Source organism: Corvus hawaiiensis, chromosome 2 (assembly GCF_020740725.1).
Source record: "Corvus hawaiiensis isolate bCorHaw1 chromosome 2, bCorHaw1.pri.cur, whole genome shotgun sequence".
Taxonomy (NCBI): domain Eukaryota; kingdom Metazoa; phylum Chordata; class Aves; order Passeriformes; family Corvidae; genus Corvus; species Corvus hawaiiensis.
This window is the reverse complement of record NC_063214.1, coordinates 77,368,219-77,392,085: the sequence shown is the minus strand read 5'-3', so window position 1 is coordinate 77,392,085 and position 23,867 is coordinate 77,368,219.

Genomic DNA, 23,867 nt, shown 5'->3' with positions numbered 1-23,867 from the left:
GCAGTGAGCTTATATAATTCTAAACTTGTTAATTTGACACTGGGCCTGGAGATGATAATACAAAAAACTGATTCAAAATCTTTTGGTTTAGAATTAAAGGGGAGTAATATGCTTAATGCCAGTCAAAACTGTGTCAACAAGTTTAATTTTCTTTTTATGAAAGTATAAATTCAGCTCACAAATGTAATGTTTGCTGAGTATTTGATTTCTTCCTGCAAAACCTTTGATTAAAAACACCTGTACCCACACACAGACCTGGCATAGCACAATATGAATAAAATGTGATCTAGATGCATAATTAACAACTCAAATCCCACTGTTGGTGTTGATTAAGGGGGTGTTTTTTGGCAGGGTTGAATAGAAATCACTACTAAGTCCTATGAAATACAGTATTTCCTCTGGGAATAATCTACAAAAAAAAAATTAAGCTGCTATTGATAAAACATAAGTATGATATAAAGATAGAGGAAATTATTTTAAACTAGAATATTAATCATATAGAGTGATCTAATGAGTTCATCTCCTGTTACCTCTTCAGCAAGCTGGCTGGTACAGGACAGTTACAGGATTTTACATACAGAAAACACGAAACAGGCATTGAAAATGGCTGTTAACTTTGAATAACTTTGAATATTTGAACAGTATTTATAGCAGATAATTAATTCTTACCTTCATCTATGACTTAGGGTTAGAAAAGGTTAATAAAATTCTTGACCATAAAACCAAGCATAGTATGTGTTTTTGTGGGAAAAATACAAAATTCTACTAGGACCTTTGATCTAGAGAAGAGGCTGCATCACAAACTGATGAGTCAAGGGTAAATCTACATACACTTAGAGATGAAGTGTGTCAGAAATATTTTACAGTGGAATCTTTATTTTTTGAGATCATGAAATTTCTCTCATGTAGTGACTTTGGCACACTGGGGGAATAGTCACAATAAATATAAGTTTATGTCATATATCAGATTTTAGAAGATGATCTAAACCAAAATTTCAACATTGTATTCAAATTCAATACTGTGCTCCATCAAAAATAAAACAAAAATTCAGTGTTAAATAAATATAAAGGATGTGAAAGAAAAGGAAAAATAGTAACAAACAGGACTAAAGAAAATCTATTGTGAAGATTGGAAGACTCAGATACTCTCATCTTGGTGGAATGACAGCTGTCGATATCTATCACAAATTATTTTTGCTTGAGTATCCGTGGAAAGGAGTTAGCAAAGTGTTGTAGACTTTCATCATAGCAAACTTCTCAGTTATTTCACTATGAATACCAATGGACTGAAAAAAATCATAAGGAAAAAACAATGAAAAAAACAAATGAAAACAAGGCAATGAGCTGAGGAATTTTACCTCTGTGGAACAAAAAAGAATATCTTTTTTTAATGTGTACTTTTAATAAATAATCAGCAGGAGGTAAACTTGTATTGCCTGGGAGATTAACTAGCTGATGCATTGTAGCTTTTCTTGACTAGCTTCCATGATTCTTTGGAATATTGAATTCTGCAATTATTTTCTCTTAAGGGTAAAAACATTTGAAAATGGTCATGAAATAACCTGTGTAGGAAATTACATCCTATTATCACTGTTTCAGAGAAAGTGGAGCTAACCAGTATCAGCTAAGAATATTTTTTTTCCTGTTACTCTATACAGTGGTATCTATGTGCCAAGATTGAAGATGTAAATGCATATTTGTCTTAAACTGTCTTTAAAAATAATGTTACATGACAAAGTTCTGGATTATTTCAGCATATCTCCAGTACAACTAACCCACGTATGACACTTTAATATTAATTTTTATTAACAAAACCCACTACAATGCTAATTAAGACTATGTATGTAGTTATATTCAAATTATTATATAATTGAAACTAAATCAGTATTACAATATAGAAAACAATTATCCCAGCAAAGCTACTCCTCTACTATTATCAATGAAAAAACATTAACGCCCATGGAATTTCATTGATTATAGATGAATATCTGGCTGCCAGTCCCAGATTTCTTTCGTCAGTGAACAGAAGGAGGTGACATTTGAAAATTTATAGTATTATTTGTAGCTCACTTTTCCGTGAAGAGAGAGCTCTGTGAATGTGAATATCCAGGAACTTTAAGGCTGTCTGGACAACCAGAGTCCTTCTTAACATGAGACAGTCAACAACTCCATCTCTCCCCACTTAATTTATAACTATGGACTCCTGTCCTCAGTTCTCCTCCCATACTGTGCCATCACAAGTGTTTAGATTATGCTTACTCTAGCTTTCCATTTTAAAATGAGGTGAATTGCCCTGTGGAGATGTGGATTTGCCTTCAATGTCTGCAAAAGTAAGGAGAAGTGACTACCTTAAGTTAAAGTGGATGCCTTTTCAGTATTTACACAAAAGTAAATTAATCCCATCAATAGGAAACTAATTAGGAAGCATCCTAAGGAATGCAGGAAGCATCCTGGGTTTTGTAAGTAAAGATGCTCTTTCTTCATTGGAAAACTGGGAAAAATTTCAAGGAGTCAGTAACTGGGATTTGCAGCAGAACAAACAGGCAGAAAGAAAGACAGGAAGCTAATCATATTCATCCTGTCATTTCCTATATGGTGTCACTTTAGAAAAAACATAACGGATCTAAATCATAGAATTCATCCCCATGTCACCTACATGAACAGTTACGACTCGGACATTCCTTGGGAGAGATTAAGTTGTTTGGTTGTTCTTTAAAGACTGCCTATGAAGGAAATAGTGCCTCCTTGTTTCTGTTAGAGAAGCATTCATAACAAATGAGTGTTTTTTTGCTGTAGCATAATTCATTACTTCTTGTTTTATGTTGTGTATATACAGAAAGCAGAATGCATTTTTTCATTTCTTTGAAATTTTTCTCTACATGAAGTCAGACGTTTTTTACCTAGGATAAATTACTCAGTTCTTTCAAATGTTTGGTTCTGGTCTTGGTGTAACAGACATCTTACATCATTCCACTTGCTCTTTTCTGGACCTGTTCACTATATCCCAGATTCTCAAGGCCCATAACCCAAATGAATCAAAGACCCCACTCCAGTCGCTGTGCTGAAATGAGCCAGAAATATAGATTTTCTCCTATTATTCTCCCATTACATACAATGAGTACTATTCCTTTTAGGTTTTTTATGTAGGTAATTTTTTGGTTTGATGGATTTTCTTTTTTTTTTTTTTTTTATCCACAGCATGCACATTTCTCTGTCATGTGTCATGTTCATCTTGTCATTCATTATAACCCACAAATCCTTCTCTGAAAAACTGTTACTTAACACTTTTTTCCCCCATACTATACAATTGATTTTAACCACCCTTTGTGACCTTTACTTCCTCCTGCTGAATTTCTTTCCATTTTTCAGCAGATTATGGTCTTTCACGGCCGCTTAGAATTACATTCTTTCCTTCAAGCAACCTCTCCATTTGTATAGAAAGCTGAAGAACCAAGAAGAATCCAATACAAAAATGGAATATGTTGTGGGAAAAAAAAATCTGTTCTCTACTTTCCTAAGCTGAACTAGTATTAAAAATCAACTAAAGAGTACCAAAGCAATATTTTCTATGACTATGCCAAGGAAATAATCACATTTTGAAATCACACAAAATCCCCAAAACATACACTGCTTAATAAAATCAAGAGCTATTAAGTATAAAAGCTTTCTGAATAAACATTATTCTTTCAATTAAGTTCAAAATGAATTCTCAAAATCAAAACTAAAAGAAAAATGGTCACAAAGAATGTTCTTCACAAACGTGGATTACTCTGTACCAGGGCATTTCTGATTCTTAGGCAATTTCACCTGCCCTCATAATTTTTACAGTTGATAAAGTGCAATAAATCACTGAAATACAGGCACTGAAGTACAGGGGGTTTTATTTGGTTTTATTTGTCACTGAACATCTTTGCAATCCTCATAATCATGACAAATTTTCCGCTGGCGTAGCATTAACCACTTTTTCTGCAAAGCAACTCTCACAACAGCAATGGAAAAGAACATTAGCAATTGAAAACTGATGAAGTGAAAGGAATAACTTGAAATTGGAGTGGAGACATGGACTTTGATATTTAATAATGTGTTATATCGCAATATGGTACACATAAATATATTCAGATTATTTAATTCTGTATTGATTTTAATATTTTAAGAGTGGACGAAGACTGAGAGATTCTGGTCAAATGTGTATTTATGGCTAGAGATTATTAGTTCTGTACTCCCTGATCTGAGCAATTAAAGAGAGATATCTCACTTAGGAAGTGACCTGTCAAACTGATTTAGATATTGGCATCAAAATCTATTTATGAGCAGCTGAAATGACTGCTACAAGCAGTGAAGATCTTGTTTCAGTAAATGTGGTCTGTGGAGTTCTCTGGACATCATTCAGTTGCCTGCACAAAGACAACTACTTACATCTGATATTTCATTAGGTACCTAGGGAATCTTCATGCATCTGGTTAATATAGACAATCTTTGTCTTTCTGGAATGGGGAAATCTGGGTGGGGGTACTAAATGAATCATATGACCTATTAAAATTTGGACACTGAACTGTTCTCTAAACTCCACTGGCTCTACCTGCATGGACTATAATGTGCACATCTAACTTGTGATTTTCAGTTGCAGTGTGATAAAACATACTCTCTGTGTTTCAGTTCTATTAAACCAGCAATGGTAAGTGTTTGGTCTGCACAGCCCATCCAGTTGTCACAGAACTAGAGTTGTGTCAAACTTTTCAAGTAATAGAGAGTATTTAAATACAATTGATGGCTAGACAGTATATTTTCCCCATATTTGTAAGGAACCAAACTTAATGGGTAGCATTTTGAGATCTTCTTAGTAGAGATACTTCAAAATTTTCCTCTTAGACGATCTGTTTCTTTGAATTGTGAGAGTATAGAAAGTATGGATTTTTAAAAAACTATGAGACTGATGCTGGTGATTAAAGGGTATATCTGCAAGCAGTACTTTCAAGGATTGTAATTTCCATTACTGCTGGCAGAACATACTAGCCTTTTCTCATTCTAGCCAGTTGATTCATTCCAGCAGTGATTATGGAAGATTATCGCACCAAGTTGCATGATAGGCCACATAAATAATTTGTGAAATCCCATGAAAAGTGTTCCTTTAATCATCCATTCCCTCTAATGTATATTTAAGTTGTATTCTACAGGTGTTAAATGAGTTTGTGAGTAACATGAAGCAACTACAATATAAAATTTCATGTTTGTGCAATGTATAGTGTAATAGGTTGTGTTTCAACTCCAGATTAATGGGCATTATCATATTACAAATAGCAAACAAAAATATACAAAAACATCATTAGATGATAATCAAGAGAAAAAAAATAAGCTGGAAAATTTTGTGGGTATTATCTTATGGTGAGCTTCCAAAGAAGCTGCCATACTTCATTCACTAAAACCTCCAAAGACTATTTCCTACCTTCTGCTATTATTGGTCCAAATTATCTGTGTGTGAAGATTCTATTTAGAGCAGGAATTTTTCATGTGATTTTACCTCACATATATTGCCTGGAAATATTATTCAGCTGAACTATTGTGTGTATTCTTGTTGGGAATTACACAATGCAGTAGCATTTCTCAAAACACTCTTCCCGTAAAAGAAGCCACCACAATGGAACTTGAAATAAACACAGATGGCACAGCAGGAAGGAGATAATTCCAGGCCTAATGGAGGTAAGATTTGGAATTAGCACACTAGACAAATTCCACTGTACAGGGTGTGAGAAAGGGAACCACTGCTTACACCCATGCCAGACCAAGTTGTAGAAACATCTGCAACCACCCTTTATATACCTGGAACTTGGACTGTATAAAGGTGGTACTTTCAGAAGAATGACTCTGGGGCTGGCACAACTGAGAAGACCAGGGTGAAGAAGAACCAGCAGGACACCTCAGGAATCCATGTGGTGGTGATATCTTTCAACTTAATCTCTCTCTCTGTCTCTCTCACTCTTTCTTCCTCCCCCAACCTCCTATTTCTTTCTATCCGTCTGCCTCATACCTGCTGTTAAAAAAAATCCATACTGTTGACTTTGGCATATGGTCTCATTTGCACCTTTAATTGGGCAGAGGCATCTCTTACAATAGGATCATGATATTTTGGTGACAGAAGTGCTGTTCTCTGACATAAAGTGCCTTTGACAACAGTCTCTCTGAGGGAAATCTTGTGTGTTCCTTCTGGAAACTTTGCTACAGCCTTCATCTGGGGAGGCTGTGTAAACTTTTGAAAACTTTGCCATGAATTTCTTTTGAGGGATTTTTTGTGGGAGATTGTGTAGTTCCCTCTTGGGGAATTTTTTGGGAAAAGGGCTATCCTGGGTGGCCAGCATAAAGAAAATGTTTTGTTGTCCTTCCTTGGAAAATTTCTTAGTCACCCTACTACCCCTGGGGTGGAGTTGGAGTGAGAAAGTTGGGATAATTACATATTGATTACTCATAATTATGAAAATGAAATAACATTATCTTTACAAAATTCGGTAAAAGATAAATTAGGAAAATGAAAAAAGGCTGAAGGCAGAAGCTTTGCTTGCTGCTGAACATGATCTAGTCCGAAGACTTCAAGTGAAGCTGTGGAATGCACATGAGAGAGAGAGAGAATTTTATGGGAAGAATCACAGGATGTAGAATACCTAACATTCTCTGAAACACAGTGTCCCGTTTTGAGAAGAATTAGGAGGAAACATCCTGAGATGAACGTATCGTCTAATGGAAGGCAGGTTTCAGCAGCCCCTCCCCCACAGATTTGAAAGAAATTTCCTGGAGGAAAGTGAAAAAAAAGCCTGTTTATTTAACAAGCAGGGTGCACGAAGGCACAAGGAAGAAAAAATGAATAATGTTAGATAATAAACCTCTCACTGTTGAGAAGACCTGGTAGATTCAAAGTCCTTTCTGTAGGTGTGGCTCTGCTCTCTCCATGGATGGGCCACGGTGTGGGCACCTCCAGGCCGTGGTGTGGGGCCTCCCGGTGATGGTGTTCCAGACTGGAGCAAAGCTGAACAGTTCCAGGAGAAGAAGAAGAAGAAGCCACAGTCCCAGGAAAACTTCCTGCCTCAGCTAATGAACAAGAAGCTAGCTAAAAAGCAAAATAATGCAATTCTCTTCCCTGCTGCAGAGCCAAGAGCTGGGGTGAGAGCAAGAGAGTTATCTGTGTTTTTGAGCACAGCCGCTGAAAGAATTCCACCTCCTTTCCCACCTCTCTCTCTCTCTCTCTCTCTCGGCTCTGGCTTAAAGGCACAGAACTCATGTCTGGACAATAAGCAGACAATAGGGAATACGGTATCATACCGTCATCCCAGCACACATTCTTGCAACTCACACCTTTTGTTGTGCTCAGTGGAGGAGTTGAGAGAATGTGAATGAGTCTGTTTTTCTTATAGAGCAAAATGCAACATTTGCATTGACATCTGATGATAAGCACATGATGTGACAAAGCCTCAACATGAAAATAACTCCCTTGGGAATGTAGCACCCATAAAAAGCAGGTTATTTCATATAAATCTAGTTCATTCATCTATCAGTTCATGTATTTTGTTACTGCACCAAAACTGCCCCTAAGAATCCTCAATCCCCAGCTTAATACCAATGATTGCACTGTAAATTTGAAAAAATAAAATAAAGAAAAAAAACTCCCATAATGCATAACTACTGTTCAAAAACTTAAAAGTAGATTCACCAGCTTAGAGAACAGTTTTATAAATAAAATAATAGCTAAGCTTACTTTTTCTCACTTAGGTATTACAGCTCCTGAGGAACATACTTGGTTTGGGGTTTTTTTAGTGCAGGGGACACTGTTTACAAATTTAAATATTTTTGTTCTCTTTAAAAAGGGATTTTTTTAAATCCTTAGTAAAATAATTACTGACATACACTTTTTCTAACTCTAAGAAAGTAACCTCTGTAAAATTACCATGCAATAACTTAATTTTTCATTTAACTGAATGATATTCCAAGATGAATATTAGCTTTAAAACTTGGCGTTAACGTCACTGAATTTTTAGCTCTAAGATACAAAAATAGTTCAGTGGGCTTCTTCCTGCGTGAAAGGTTGCCTTTTAGATATAAAATTTTACTTATAAACTGTTTGGTGGCAAAGCAGAAATTGCCTTGGATAATCTCTCATAATAGCAAGTGAGATGATAAATCTTGTGTATTTGGGAATTTATTCTTTCTGTACCAAATTTGCTGCTCTGCATATAGAATGAATCAAAATATTGGCTCATGTTAGAGTTTTTGAGTCTTCAAAAACTAGTAATGTGTTTTTTCTACAAAAATTTGCACAACTTCCTTGCTGTTCCACTTTTATATTATTTAACACAACAAGGCTTTGTACACTGAAACTCCCTCGCCTACACTGCTAAACTCTTAAAACTATGTCTGGCACTACTTCAGCCCATCCCAGCTGGCACTGTGCCAAACCAAGCTTGTTTGTAATACCAAAGACCTAGCATTGCTCCTGATAAACAGCTGGATGTTTCGCCTGGCTATGAAGGGTAAGTTGTGTAAAAATAGTTGTGTAATAGTTATGGGCATGGGCTATTCAGCAGCAGCATAGTATCAGTTAAATTAGATTTATTTCTACATTGGTTAAGCTGCTGTGCCTCAGAAAATAAACTTTTAGCAGAAATTGCAGTGGTTTCCACTAAATGTCAGAAAGAACAGTATAGGTACAAAAATGCTGTTAGTGAGGATCTTCTTGTTATTTTTCTAAGTCCATGAGAGACTTTTCTCTCTCACAGAAGAGGTAGCAGGGAATGTAAACAACCAAACCACCTGCAACCTTGAAAAGTCTTGTTTATGGTATAGTAGAAAATATTTTGATAATGGATGTTTTAGGATTTTGGCCAATCACCCCCAAGGAGTGGCTGGTCCTTTGTCCAATTAGACTATGAAGAAAAAAGTCTATAAAAGAGTTTGTAAAATAATTAAATAAATCAATCTTGCTGCACAATTCCTGCCTGCTGGATCTTCTCCTCCTCCTCCTCCTCCCTATGGCTGCGGGACACAGTGATATACCGTAGGAACCAGGCCTGCGGTAATAGAACAGTGTGCATGAAGACAAATCAAATGGCTTATTTCCCTCTCACTATTTTATCCCTGTGAAAAATGTAAACTTGAGTCCAGCTTCAAACGCATCAAAAGAACAAATACAAGTTTATTTACGTAAAAGAAGATGTAGGTGAAACAAGGCTGTAGAAAAGGTTGCTAAAATTAATAAGAGAAACCAAAATCTGCTGGAAGTTATACTTGATTTTTATGGTCCCTGAATATTTAAGTGTTTGTTTTGTATTTCCATAATATTTTAAATATCTCTTTTATGTGTTGGTGTATTTGGTCTGACTGAGATACAAAGAAAAAAAGGAAGTTGTTTTTGTGAGTTTGGTCCTTTTCACCATCAGGCAGGTGCCAAAGAGTTAAATTTTAAACTTATTTGTGGAGAGAGAAACTGAAGCCTAGACCTTCTATGCCTATTTCTGAATCAAGTCCAATTTACATAATTTTAGTGCTACTTCTGCCATTTTTTTTTTTTAATATTTTGGGTAAAAGGTTGTTAATTCCTTGTTTCATGTAAGAAATATTTAAATGCGAAGACCCCAGGAAGATTTCCTGTGGTCATCTGTGATTCTAGGTGAAAAGCTATTTCTCACAAAAAAATCCAAACTGAAGACAGTTAGCTACAGAATTACTGAAAAATAGCTTAGTAGACTTAGAAATGTTCCCAAAATTTGATACACACCAAATTGCACATCATCTTCACACACGCTAAGGAAAATCAATTAACTATAAAAAATAAGTTATTTGCAATTCCTTCTTATTTTATTTTACACTTTTTTAAATTCTAAGCATAATCTTGATACTAACAATTTGAAAAGAGCCATGAAAAGACTGAATTTATTGTATCATAGAATGTGTACATACCTACAGGCATATGTAAATGGCATGTGTGCATCCCTATACATGCATATGCAGCTAGATATGCATGTGTTTGTAGTCTTGAAATTATGCGTTAGAATGAAAGAATGAGTAACTAAAATGACATAAACAGAATGCTAAGAGGCATGTTTTTCACAAGTTATGATAACTTTTACAGAATAAAATGTCAACTCTTACGTTAAAAAACACTTTACCCAGTAAATTGAAAAAAGGACACGCTGAAGTTAGCAATGTTCAAATTGTAGATATGTTTTGCTTTATTTTGTCTACATCAGCTCAGTAAAAGCCAAGAGGTTTTCACCAATGTTACATTTTCCAATTTTGTCTTTAAAGTGGTGGTTTGCATTTTTCATTAGGCTAACCTGAATAATCAGAATGGTACCTTCTTGTCCTAAAAAGATAGCTGAATTCTGGAAATGATTGACATTAACTGCTATGCAAAATTTCCTCCCACGTGTCAATGAAAAGCATCTTATTTTAAGGCACTGCAGAAAAACAGACTTTTACACACTTTTAGTTCATTGTCACAAAACAACTTGAGCTCAGTAAGTTTGACTGCTGTTCTCAGCTCATATTCACTAACCATTTTTCTTTGAAATTCCATATCATTTTAATCTCCTGTGAAAGATTTGCTCACATCAAAACTTTATTAAAGCAAAATTGTCAGTGCTACTCAATATTCAAGTCTTGCATCAGCCACAAATTTTGTTACCCTTAGAGCAACAAAGAGGCTGTTCCACTATCTCCATTTGGAGTATATTTCAACAGATCTCAGGTTTGTAGAACTTTTCATTTTCTGAAGCAGCATCAGCTTTTTTACCCAGAAAGTAAATCTAAATTTTATGTATATGAAACCACTATTTTCAAATGACTTGTTTAGCTTTTCACTGGATTAATTCTGTGTGCATTAAATAGGCTGCTCATATCCTCAAAGTTCTTGAAGTTCTTAAACTTAAAACACTTCCTTTATGAAGAAACATTCATTTTATAGACCCTATTCCATCTTCAACTTTTCAGCAGGATGACTTTTTATAATATACCTCTTAGGAACTATTTACAATAAATTGGAATTCATGTACACACACATGAACGTATAAAAAACACCACACTTCCCCTGTAATCAAACATCAAACACTGCTATAATCAAAGACAAGCTCAATTTGGGCAATTTATTTTAAATAGGGGTTTTTTTGCAATTAATGCCTGTAGGGTGTTTTTAAGTCCTGTGTAATAACAAAGCCATCAGAAGTACTCATGCATACTGTGTCTCATGTAGTTATCAGCAAAGTGTTACATAAATAATTCAATAAAATAAAGGTTTCCAGTCTATTAAAATGCAATCAGATTTGCCAGAGATGTTTAGACAGTTCATATCTCTTTCTAAAATGTTGATAAAATGTTGGTTTGATTTGTACTATTTGATTAATAGAAATGAAATACATAGATGGACAGACAGACAGGCATTGCCCACATTAACTATGTGGGAGCTTCACACTTTCAGGATTGTTAAGAAGCTTTATGCTGTATAGAAAAATATACAGAAAAAGTCTAGGATCTATTCCCAATAGTCTTCAACATATTGGATTGCCATAATTCCTATCCTCATCTTCATCATCATTATCATTATCTAAAGGCAGATGTTCCAGAAACCAGCTATTTCCAACTTGGTAGAAAAATTAAGTCACTCAGGAAGCTGACTTTATGCTACTTTATGTTGTAACACTATATGCATGCTAAAGTAACTCTTCTGAATTCATATTTTGTGGCAAATGTTATATAGAAGATATGAATAACTTTTCTTTTTTAGGTCTGTGTTTATCATCAGTTAAATCCTTATTTTGATATCATAAATAGCTGTTTACATTTTTATTAGTTTTTGTTTTGAAACAAATGAAAAAACTGACACAGCTGTGTATATATTAAGTTCGAGGCAAGTATGGATTACATGATTTACCTATGCAGGCTCTTGACCATCCCCATTTAAAATGAGTAAAAAACCACATATTTATTATTGATTTCTAAACAAGCGGAATAAGGTCCAAATAAGATTACTGAGGTTGTAAAAGTTGAAACTCTTTGCTACTCTGAGACTGGCATTTCTTGTCTTCAGGAATAAGTACAATCCATTAAAAGACATGTTGGACTGACATAAAAGACTAAATTAGGATATATCTGAAACAATTTTTTTGGATTTGTTTGTTAGATTTTTTAGCTTAAGAATTAATGACAAAAGTAATGGTAGCTGGGATCGAGGATTAAAATCTGGGACTTCTTTCTTTGTGCCAAAGTTCTTTATCCCTAGGCTATAGAGTCACACTAGCAAAGGAGAGACAAGTTCAGTTGATTGTTTTGTTTTTTCCCCTCCTTCTACAATACATATGTTCCATTCTCCCCCTCTTTCTGTGTTTCTCTTCAATTTTGATGAACGTAAATTAGCAAAATCCATGTAGATATTAAAGATAAGAATAATGACAATAACATTAACAAAGAAAACTGGATTTGACTGACTGCAGGTTAAGGGAACTTGGATTTCCGCAGAGGGCTCTTCAGTTTCAGAATCCTAGTAGGAGAATTTGGTGGAAATAACTAGTGTGTTCTTAAACACTGTATTTAATTTATTTTCCCCTCAAGAAAAAATCCAATTAAGAATCCAATTTTTGTTCTTGGCAGCTATCAGGCAAACTCCTTCTACTCTCGGTCTTTCACTTTTGGGGTAAGAAGAGTGCTTAAGGCCAATTTGTTTCAAAGTCCTATATCATCAGAAATGTAGTTTTACTCTGGGCACTCTAACTAAGGTAAGAGGTTCCACATCCCTCAGGCATTGATAAAGCTGTGATATAGTGTTTGTTGCTCAGAGTAAAAGTGACTGATGGCTTTTGAATACCAAGACCAAGGCACAAATCTTGATTATTGTAAAAAAAAAAATTAAAATTGCAGCTTTGTGAAAACAACTTTTATTAAATGTAATTTAAAAAAAGAATTTTTAATATCTGGAAAACAATATATAAAACAATATATAAACTATAATTTTATACTCTTTTTTTTTTAATTTTAGAAAAACACTCCTTTATTTGTAAAACTTTTTATTTATTCCTTTAACAAATTTTAAGTTTGGTGGGGAAATTTCTCTGGCATTTCTTCCAAAGAGCAAACCATCAAGCAGTTATTATCAAGGTACAAGAGTGCTTGATAACACAATCAAAAATCTCCATAATTCATGCTTCTCTCTTTATCTAGGAAGAGATAATGATAATATGCAGTAGGTAAGTAAATTACAGAAAATTGTCTGTTTAAATCTTCATACATATTTAAAAGATAGAAAATCCTTTGCTGATAAGCCAAGCTCTGCATCAGTCTTTTTTGCATGGCATTATGATCCTGCTGCTTCTGGAATGTTGTTAACCTTGTTCTTCCCAATTGCTTTAATAAAAACAAGACTATGAATACTTTCAGTTGTTATGCCATTCCTATCATATACAGGAGGGCATCTATAATTAGCCCAAGTAGATCAGATTATAAAGTACTGTCACTTGGTTTAGTGGGTATTGAGAGAGACTTCAGCACCACTTTGTAGCTGAAGATTGCAATCTTGCAGGATGTGATTTAAAAAAGAAACCACTTGTTACCAGAGGTACTAATATACTAACAACTCTTTTCTGACATTTTTTAGGTCACTATAAATAAATAGCATCAAGGGTAAGTTCTCTCCCAATGATTACCAAGGGAAATAAGTTAATGTTTATTGCACCCTAATTATTTGTATTTATTCTAAAATAATAGTCCAGTGTATTAGGGCTTTTGTGTGTGCAAAAACATTTTTAAAAATTATGTAGCTTCTTCTACATAAAAATACACCAGTATTGTCCCTTTTCTTCTCCAAGATATTCCAGACTACTTTCAGGGGCAGCAGCTGACCATTGGTTTAAAAAGGTCTAAATTATAGTATGACTTATGCTGAAAAGATTATGATTTCAGTTTATAATTGCCAAACATCAAATGTTTTAAGTCTTATCCAGGGGAAAGTGCAACTGTATTCCCATGCCATTTTTCTAAAGGCTACTTTTGTTATGTATAAATAGTGACATATTAGGTACAAATATCTTCCTGAAGATCTAAAGAAGCAGCAGTATTGGGTTTGCTGGAATTTGTAGGCATAGACTAAACAATATTCTTCAGCATTATCTTACACAGGAAGTATTTTATCAATATGTGTAATATCTATGTATGTTGCATATAGATCTGAACCTGCTGGAGAAAAAAAAAGGAAGGAAAACTAAGAAAAAAAATCCCTTCTCAACAACATGTAATAAAAAACCCCGCAGCAAACAATCAGTTCACAGAAGAGATGCAAATTTTTTATAGCATGAAGAATAGCGTTCTCAAGAGTTAGGACTACACAATCTTTTCAAAATCACTAAGCATCAGTTTTTTGCAGTTATAATATTAACATTAGTTCTCTTATGGTTCTAAGCAAGTAAAAGTTGTTTTTTAAACATCTTTGCTTCATTAACTCCTATTGGTTTCATAGCATTATTGCTCTTAATGAGGTTATATAGTACTTGCATTGGGGCATTGTGTGCTGGAACTGTGTGAAATGAATATATTTTCTGAATGACCACAGAAAATAATATTTGCTTTATGTAGAACATCTCCTAGAAGCCTAGAAGAGAGGAAAAAATAGTATTGAAAATAAATTTTTCCCCAGAAAATATATTCAGTGCTGTATTTATGCTACCAGATATTCACAAAAGGAAATTAAACTAGGAAAAAGAAAAAAAGAAAAAGAAAACGTTGTGTATTTTCAGGCAGCTGCTGAATAGATTTAGGAGGAATTCATCAATGCCTGCATTCTGTATTAAGTTGCATAATTAGTCTGTCACTGAATCGCTGCAATTATTAAAGATCTATTAGAATATGGAGGTATTCTAACAACTTTGTCAGAACGTTCTTTTTATGTGTAAATTCTTTTACTTCGTGAAATTAATTGAAGTATCTGAATCACCAATCAAACACCTAATCAATATTCTAATCAACAGTCAAGTATCTGGCATGACAAATCAGGTTAATTGTCAACCGCACATCAGGAAAATTAAATTATTAATTATAAAAATAGAATAAATCCCTTTCCATAAGTACTGTTAAAGGTTAACAACAGACTGGACATTCTAAAATAAGTAAAAAGGAACACCTGAGGTGTTGCTTGTGATCATTGCACAGAAGTATCTGACAACAAACCATTTTGTAATCACAGAAATGTCTCAAAATATTTGGTTTTGTCACAGCTAGGAGGTCCGTGAACAAATTGACTTTTTACCAAATTTCAGTAGAAAAAGATATTTTAGTGGAAAAATATTATTAATATATTTAAATTACTAAATAGTCATCCTTCTTAATAATTGAGCCATCATATGACAGATGTTAACCTGTATATAAATTTCATTCAATCAATAAATACAGATGTTACTGAATTCAGTTAAAGAAAATGCTGTTATAACCACATTTATTAGGGTTACACAATTAGAATAATTATTTGCTCAAAATAATCAATTACTATTACATATATTAAGAATAAGGTTCTAAAACTTTGACAATCACTTCTAGTGGTGGCTATTAGACAGAATTTGAATTCTTAGCATACATTTGCTGAATTACTGGAAGGGGGTTTTTTAGTTAAAAGACCAATTGTCCATTTTCCACAGCTTTGCCATTTGTACCTTCTTATACTTCTGAAAACTGAGTCACAAGCTATCAAGGAAGGTGAATACCCAAACACCAAACTGACCCTGTAGGCAGATATGCAGACTCTGCCACAGGCCTGTATTTTTGCACCACTCCTTTAATGTTGCTTAAAGTAGGAATCCAGTCTTCATACCACTGAGATTTTGGCACACAGAATTCCATGAAGATTTGCAAATTTATTTCTCTGACTATGCCAACAGCAGAGCTTTGTCTAATAGGCTAGTAATGACAAACAGTTCACACTTTACACAGTGGACTACTTTTGTTGTTACTTTTTTACATATTATAAGACTTTGATTGAAATTATCTTTGAAAGACCGATACAGAAGGACATTAGGAATATTTTGGAGTCTGACCAATTTGACCAATCTAGCCCACTATTCTGTTCCTGACACTGCAACCAGTGAGATGAGTTTGGGAAAGTATGTGAGCTTGGCTACTTTCTACAAACCTTTTGCTTGGTTTTCTTCAAAACTTGTGTAACTGTGCCTATTTCATCCTTCCAAGTGTTTTGAATTTATTAGCCTTGTATCTTAACCCTGTTCAGACTGGCACAAATGTTCAGAGTATGGTTATCACATGGTGACAGCATTTGCTTCAGCCTAGGATACAGCTCTTACAGCTATTTACTTTACTATACAGTTTGTGAAAATTGTTATTGTAAAAAAATTGGAAAAGCCATGCTGAAAGAGATGAGCAAGGGAACTGATCTTATATGTGAAAATATTACTTGATTATTCCTCTTATTCATTTCGTGACAATCTATTCACAATACAATCATACCCAGTAATAATGATCCTAACATATGCAGTCCAATAATCCACTTATTACTAATTTCCATGAATCATGCAGTTAAAATTGTTATACACAGATTGTATAGTACCTAAACTTTCCCTTTATGTTATGTTTATCCTTCCAAAACGTTCTCTAAAGGTCAATAGAATCTGTTCAGGTCAATGCACTCAGTCATTAGTAGCCAGAACTGTCCACTGGGAGGAGTTAGACGGTGAAGGTAGTGGTTTTTTGCCTTCCCATTCTCAGGTTCACCAAAGAATTTTTCTTTGGTGTTGTTACAAAATCTACTTGGACGCTCTTTCTTTCCTCATTTACTCACAATTTAATTAGTTGTTGTTATGATCCGATTTGAACTCAGAAAAGCAAAGAAAGCTAAGTCTCTGAGCATAAACTGGAAAGAACTTAGAAGATTCAAAATATTCCCAGAAACAAGATTAAAACCAAACAAGGTTAGATGTTGATGCCAAAAAATTGATGTATTTTATTTAAAAGAGGCAAAGAGAAGGGAAGAGAAAAGAAACAAAGAAAGAAAGAAAGAAATGGGAAAAAAAGTGTGCATGGGGAGTGGGGGGACTGGGAGAGGTGGCAGGGGTTAGGTGGAAGCATATCACCCATCCAAGGGTCCCAATGACGTCTCGTTGCTCCCCTCCATCTGGTCTGCTGGTGGTGAGGGTCTCCCATCGCCGTGCCGCCACATGCCACCCATGCCACCACACGCTGCCACACGCCGCCACACCACACACCAGAGAGTACAGAATCCCGTGGATTAATATACACTTTGGGCCAGGTGGGAACGCCCACGTGTCTCCCCTTGCAGGGGCCGGCTTGACACTGTCCCTGGCAACACTGAGGGTCTGTTGCATCATCTCAGGGGCTCTGGTGCAGGGTCTGGGGACCCCTTTGAGGGGGGCCCCTTTGATGGGCCATGTCACCCCCTCCTGCTGTGGATAAGCTTCCCCCCCCCCCCCCAAGGTGAGGACCCCTCAGCTGGGCTCCTCTGCACAGTGGAGGATGGGCAGTCACTGCGCCTCTGACCAGAGGCTTCTCCAAGATACCCAAAGCCTCTCCTCCCTCCACCCCTTGGTGTGAGGGCCTGTGGGAGCCTGGCAGCTGATAGCCCTGGGGCTGTGGTCTCCACCTTGGAGGTGTTAAGCCTGTGCTTTGTGAATGTCCCCAGCCCTGAGTTGTTACTTTATCTTATCTTCATCAGGGAGCGGGTGTAAGGCCTCAGTCAGGGCCCCATTCAGGCTGTGGTAGTGTTCTCTGCAGCTTTTGTAATAAAGTCCTTTAAGAAGTCATAAACTATAATATTTCAGTCTCTGACAGTTGTTTACCTACTACTTGATTTTATTAGACCTCTACCACATATGGTTGAGCCCTTCCACTGCAGAATCAAGACCAAGTGGAAGCAAAATGACTTATTGCTATCTAATAGAAAATAAGATACTGTGGGATCAGTGATCATTTGAAGGACACAGGCCTCTTGACCCTCTCCTGACCTTCAGAAATTTTTGCAGTCACAGCTTAAAAAGATCCACAGTCAAGACAATCCTTGATAAGACCAGGGGCCTGAATTGCTAAGTCATTCAAAAGGCAGTGGCCTCTAGTAATTCATAGAAACACCATATTTCCTTGGCTGCACAGTCTGGTGGTTAATCTCCCTTTCTTATGGGTAGGAAAACCTGTTCAATGTTGTCCACAGTTGAAAAGGATTTCAGCTGAACTGTAGGCAACACTCCACAACCTTTTTGAAATGGTTTAGTGTGTAGCAGTAACAAAGAGAAGACTGCCTTTTCAGTAGTATGATAATAAGGATATTACTATCATAAGAATATTACTATATTATCAAGTAAACAAAGGGAAGGGATTTACTTTTTTTAAAATTCTTTTAAATTCAAAATTAATTAACCAAAATTTTAAGGTTTTTTCAGCACAGAAGCACAGGTTCCTTTCCTCTGATGAGAGCAGTGCCCCTTGAATTAACTGTGAAGTGAAAATCCTCGTTTTCATTCTTTCCCAGTGTAAAATACAAAAATCCATTACTTTTCTCTCTGAGTCTACAGTGGGGACTTATATGATCAGGAATAGAGGGAAAGAGAAGGCAAAGTCTGTGGTCTGTGGGAGCACCATAAACTAGATAAATGTGAAGCAAATGTAAACATGGAGGATGAAGCTAGATTGTATTTAAGACTTGGAAAACTATAGGTAGTGCAGGGAAATAGCTACAGACAGGATGGGCAGCTTAAGGGGGTATAAGTGGAGTGTCTGCGAGCATCTAAATATAGGCTAATAAAAGTGTTAACTGAGTGGGCAGAAGATGGTGTAGACTGGAGGTCATTAGAGTTACTTTGCTAAGAAATACGTGAAAGAATACAAAAACAAAGCTGCCAGGCTGTTGGGGCTGCATCACAGCTCTTGCAGCAGCCTGAACTGAAGAAAGAAGTTTAAAATTCTAGAATCTTAAGAACACGTGGGGCATCACTGAAGATATTGTAACAAACATTATTAACTGCGGATAAAGTATCCTGTTCTAGGATTGGTGAGGACACACAAACTGTTCTTTCTATATTAAGGCTGCTCCATATATACCTTTTGCTACTACTGGTCACTTGGTTTGTTTAGCCTGGAGAAGAGTAGACTGAGAGGAGACCTCATTGCAGTCTACAACTTCCTCATGAGGGGAAGAGGAGGGGCAGACACTGATCTCTTCTCTGTGGTGACCAATGATAGGACCCAAGTGAATGGCATGAAGCTGTGTCAGTGGAGGTTTAGGTTGGATTTTAGAAAAAGATTCTTGGCCTGGGCACTGAAGTGGGCTCCCCAGGTAAGTGATCATAGCACCAGCTTTGACAGTGTTCAAGAAGCTTTTGGGAAATTCTCTCAGGCACAGGGTGTAACTCTTGGGGCTTGTCTTGTGCAGGGCAATGATTTGGACTTTGATGATTCTTATGGTCCCTTCCAACATAAGATATTCTATGATTATATTCTTTTTTGCTTTTTCAGAATGGAATGCAATACCCTCATGTAATAGTTAATAGTTAGTAAATATCCCCATCACCTTCCTATGATTGCCATTTTTGTAATATTTTCCACTCCTGAAAGCTCAGTCAATCAAGCTGTTTTGCATCTCTCCCATTTCCAACGGGAAAATGTCATGCATTTACATTAGGACTCACTCCTGTTAACTTGTTTCCTTCCCTAGCATTATACTTTATAATATTGGCCTGGAGCTACAAAAAACTGTATGTACCCATGCTGCTTGCCTAAATTCATAGGTCTCTGCCTGATACAGTGTGAATGCTGTCAGTCATCCCCTAGATAGCCTATCCAAGCTGCTGCTTTCATTCAACAAAGATGTCTTATTATTATTAGGTGCTAGACTCTCACCAGACCAAAGAACCCATATTAGGTATCTATGCCACGCAGCCACACTGTGGCAAGTATCTGTACTACTGCCTGTGATGGGGAGAGGACCTTTGAAAAAGAAGTGTTCAGCCACCCAGTTTGAGAAAGCCTCTGTGTTTCCAAGGAAGTGGGAAGACTGAGTGCATTTCAAGGAGTGTGGAAGCATGGGATATTTTACAGTTGCCTTTTCTGCTTGTGATCAACTCCTCTATCTGATTCTGTTGATACTGGAGACAGGAGCAGTGACCTGTGTTTGCTGTCCTAGAAACAAGCTTGTATTTCAGCAGTGACTGGTAGGGACTGCTGCCTTTTTTAATGCAGCATGCCCTTATGTGTCATATGTGTCAGTCTTGTTCTTTAGGAAAAATTAGCTACTTCCAGGACCTTTTTGTAGATGGAATAGCTACATTTGTAATGAAAGGATAATCTCTGTGAAGAACCAAGGCAGGCATGCATACCAGTATTTTTAATGTTTTGACCTTTCAATATCATGAGACTACCATGAAGCTGAACCATTCTTACTGGATGCCGAGACATTTGTAACATTTTCCATTATGTGAATGGAAGAACAAAATGTCCTTGGGTAAATGAATCACTGCTAAAAATAGCCACCTACAGTGGGAGATAAGTGTCACTTGGACACCTGCTTTAAATGAATGAGCTTCAATTTCAAGCGCCCTAATCACTAGATGAGCCTCAAGGTTTCTTTTTCTGTGGTTTAATATGAAGACTCCTACTCGTATGTTCAGTGGCTCAGCTTCAAAGGAAAAGGTGATGGGCAAAGACAATCAGAATACATCACTGCTTGGTGATTAAGTCACCCTCTTCAAATGAGAGAAGTGCAAATTCAGTCTTTTGCAAACAGCGGGAGATGCATGTCTAGGGATAACAGCTTTATGAACATCAGTGTCTACAAAATTATGCCATGTTGGAAGACAGCAGGACTAAGATGTCAGTAGAATGGACTCTCCAAAAATAAAAAGTTAGGAAGGTTTACATAGTTTAGAGCATTTCTTGAACTGAATGCTTAAAGTAATTTAATGTTATTTTTTTAATATACAGGTAGTATCAGCATAGCTAAACATACTTATAATAGCTTTTTCAAGTGCTTATTATAATGTCAGTTCTGCCTGAAGAAATGTTTTTATGAAAACAAAAAGTCACCAGGAAGATTATCACTATGAAAACCTTGTTAGATACAGTTGGAAAATCATTCAGTGTGTTTCAGACTCTTGTTTACACATTAAAATAGCTTGCATTTTCCAGTGTTTGAAAAGGAATCTGGTTGTAATTCATACAAAATAGCTTTTTTAATGTTATTATAATTGCAGAAGAAATCACAGTACATGAAAAATTCAAAAGAACTGTTTAGAAAGTCAAGAACATAGGGATTCAAACTTCTTCTTGTAGTGCTTTTCTTTCTACAAGAAATAATTTTACTACTGCTGTGAAGTAGTACACATCTTTAATAGGGAAAAAAGGCAAGAAAACAGAAAACCCCACAAGTCCTTCCAAAAGAAAATTGTTGCAAAATATGCTTAATCTCCCACTCTTGGTATGCATCTTTCTTAGGTGTATTATATTTATGTTTTTAACTCAGAGCTTAGCAGGTCTCCTATACACCTGTTCATGGGGAAATTGAAACTCATCAGAATACCATTCAGGAAATAAAAGAAAATTATTCATCTATTCTTAACATGGCAAAGAAAAGCTTTTCTAATATAGAATGCTCATGCATGTGTGTTTATCTACATGTCTAAAATGTCTGCGGCTTCAAATAAGCTTTAAATCGGGTATGTGAAAAATAGAAAGGTGTATTGGATGCTTTCAGAGGCAGATATACAATAATAATAACTCCATAATAATGCATGTACATTTTTTTAAACCAAAGTGAAACTTTTCAGACAGTGGTGGTGAATACATAAGAACTAGACACTCATCTAGTATAAAGTAATGAAACACCATTGATTTCCTACATCCTATACATTTCTAGAATGGTTTAGAAACTTATTCATGTTGAATTTTTGAATGTACATTCATTCAAATTCACCACAACATGAGAAAGACATTAAGCTGTTAGAGAGCATCCAAAGGAGAGCAAAAGGGTGGTGAAGGGCCTTGAGGGGAGGAAGTATGAGGAGTGGCTGAGGTCACTTGGTCTGTTCTGCCTGGAGAGCAGGAGACTGAGGGGAGACCTCATTGTGGTCTCCAACTTGTCATGAAGGAAAGAGGAGGGGAAGGCACTGATCTCTCTCTCCTGACCAGTGACAGGACCTGAGGGAATGGCCTGAAGCTGTGTGAGGGTAAATTTAGTTTGGATATTACAAAAAGATTCTTCACCCAGAGGGTGCCTGGACACTGAAATGGACTCCCCAGGGAAGTGGTCACATTCCCAGCCTGACAGAGCTCAAGAAGATTAATCTGAAGCATTTTTATTGACGAGGCAAGTTCAGTATTTAGAACATAGGGTACTCAAAAAAACCCATTTCTAATTTTAAAATACAAATACAAAAAACACAAATAGTGTCCTAATGTGTTTATCAAAATAAAACTTTGCAAAACTTCTATTTAAAAAAAACCTGCTAATCTTGGCAGAGCTGTGTCATTGCCTTCTTCCCTATAACTCTGAAGAGAGATCTGTCATTTCACCAATACAAGACTGAGGGAACTGAGCCTAAAAAAATATATTAAGGAATAAAGTTGCTTTTAGGTAAATTGTGAGTAGCTGCTTTCACTGAATAAATGTCAATGTTCTTCATTTTGAAAATTAGTAGCTTGGAATATAGCCACTTGATCTGTGCCCTTTGGGCAAGGTACTTCTCATGAACCACTCTACTCCTTTAAAATAGAATAAAGAAATTTTCTTGAAAGCATGGTGCCTACTCCTCTGCACTGATAATATCTATTAATTCTCCGAATCTGCTCTATTCCTCTAATAATTTCTCAACCGTTCAAAAAAATTAGGTTTGTGTGTTTGTTTTTGGGTTTTTTTCCACCTGGACATACAAGGTGTATCTATACAAGAAAGCTTTAATTTGTAAGGAAATTCCTGACACACAAACTGGTTTATTTTCTCTGAAAAAAAAAAAAAAAAATCAAGAAGAAAAAGTATTTAGATTAAATTTTTATCTTGACATATGAAATATCCCATGTACATCATAGCATTGGGAGTTGAAATTGCAGCAGATGTCAAATTTTGTAGTGCTTGGGCGTTGATAAAAATCTAATTCCAAGGTATGATTGTGTGAAGTTTAGAGAGTTTTAAAAAAAGCTGAAGTTTTTTGTTAATTTTTTGTTAATTTTTTGTTCTTCAGAAAACTTCCGCTGTTAAGATAAATGCAGTCCTTTTTTTCATCATCATCATATTTTTTATATAATAGGAAAAAAAGGATAGTTTGTAATGTAAAGTAAAAATTAAAAGAAAGTAGTTTTTGAAATAGTATTTTCTTTGTCCTGATTTATCAAAAAGAAAAAAAATAAAATTATGCATTTCAGGTCATATGGTATTTTTTACCTAAATCTTTAAACTGCAGCAAATTATTAATAATAAATTATTCTTTATTTTGATCATTGTAGAATCTGATTAAATACTTGACTTTAAATTTAGAAAAAAGGTGTCACTACACTACAAGCAGGTTATATAAGCAGCTCCTTGGTAGTCTCAGAGCCTGCATGTATGTTTCCCATATGTGTCAGAATTGTTGTCCGAATGGTTTTGGACACTTTGATTCCATTAGCATTAATGAGCTTTTTCAACTACATTGACTACCCTTCATTGGTAGTAGTAAGACAAGTATTGGCACAAACTGCAGCACGATGCACATGAGCTGAAGTAAGTGCCAAGTGGAAGCAAACAGCAGACACGGAGTAGGCACGTATCTTGTGTTAATGTTTACTGATACGTATACCCCATTCTTTAATAGCATCAGACAGACATAAAGATAGAAGAAGATTCTGAAATGGAAATTGACTCA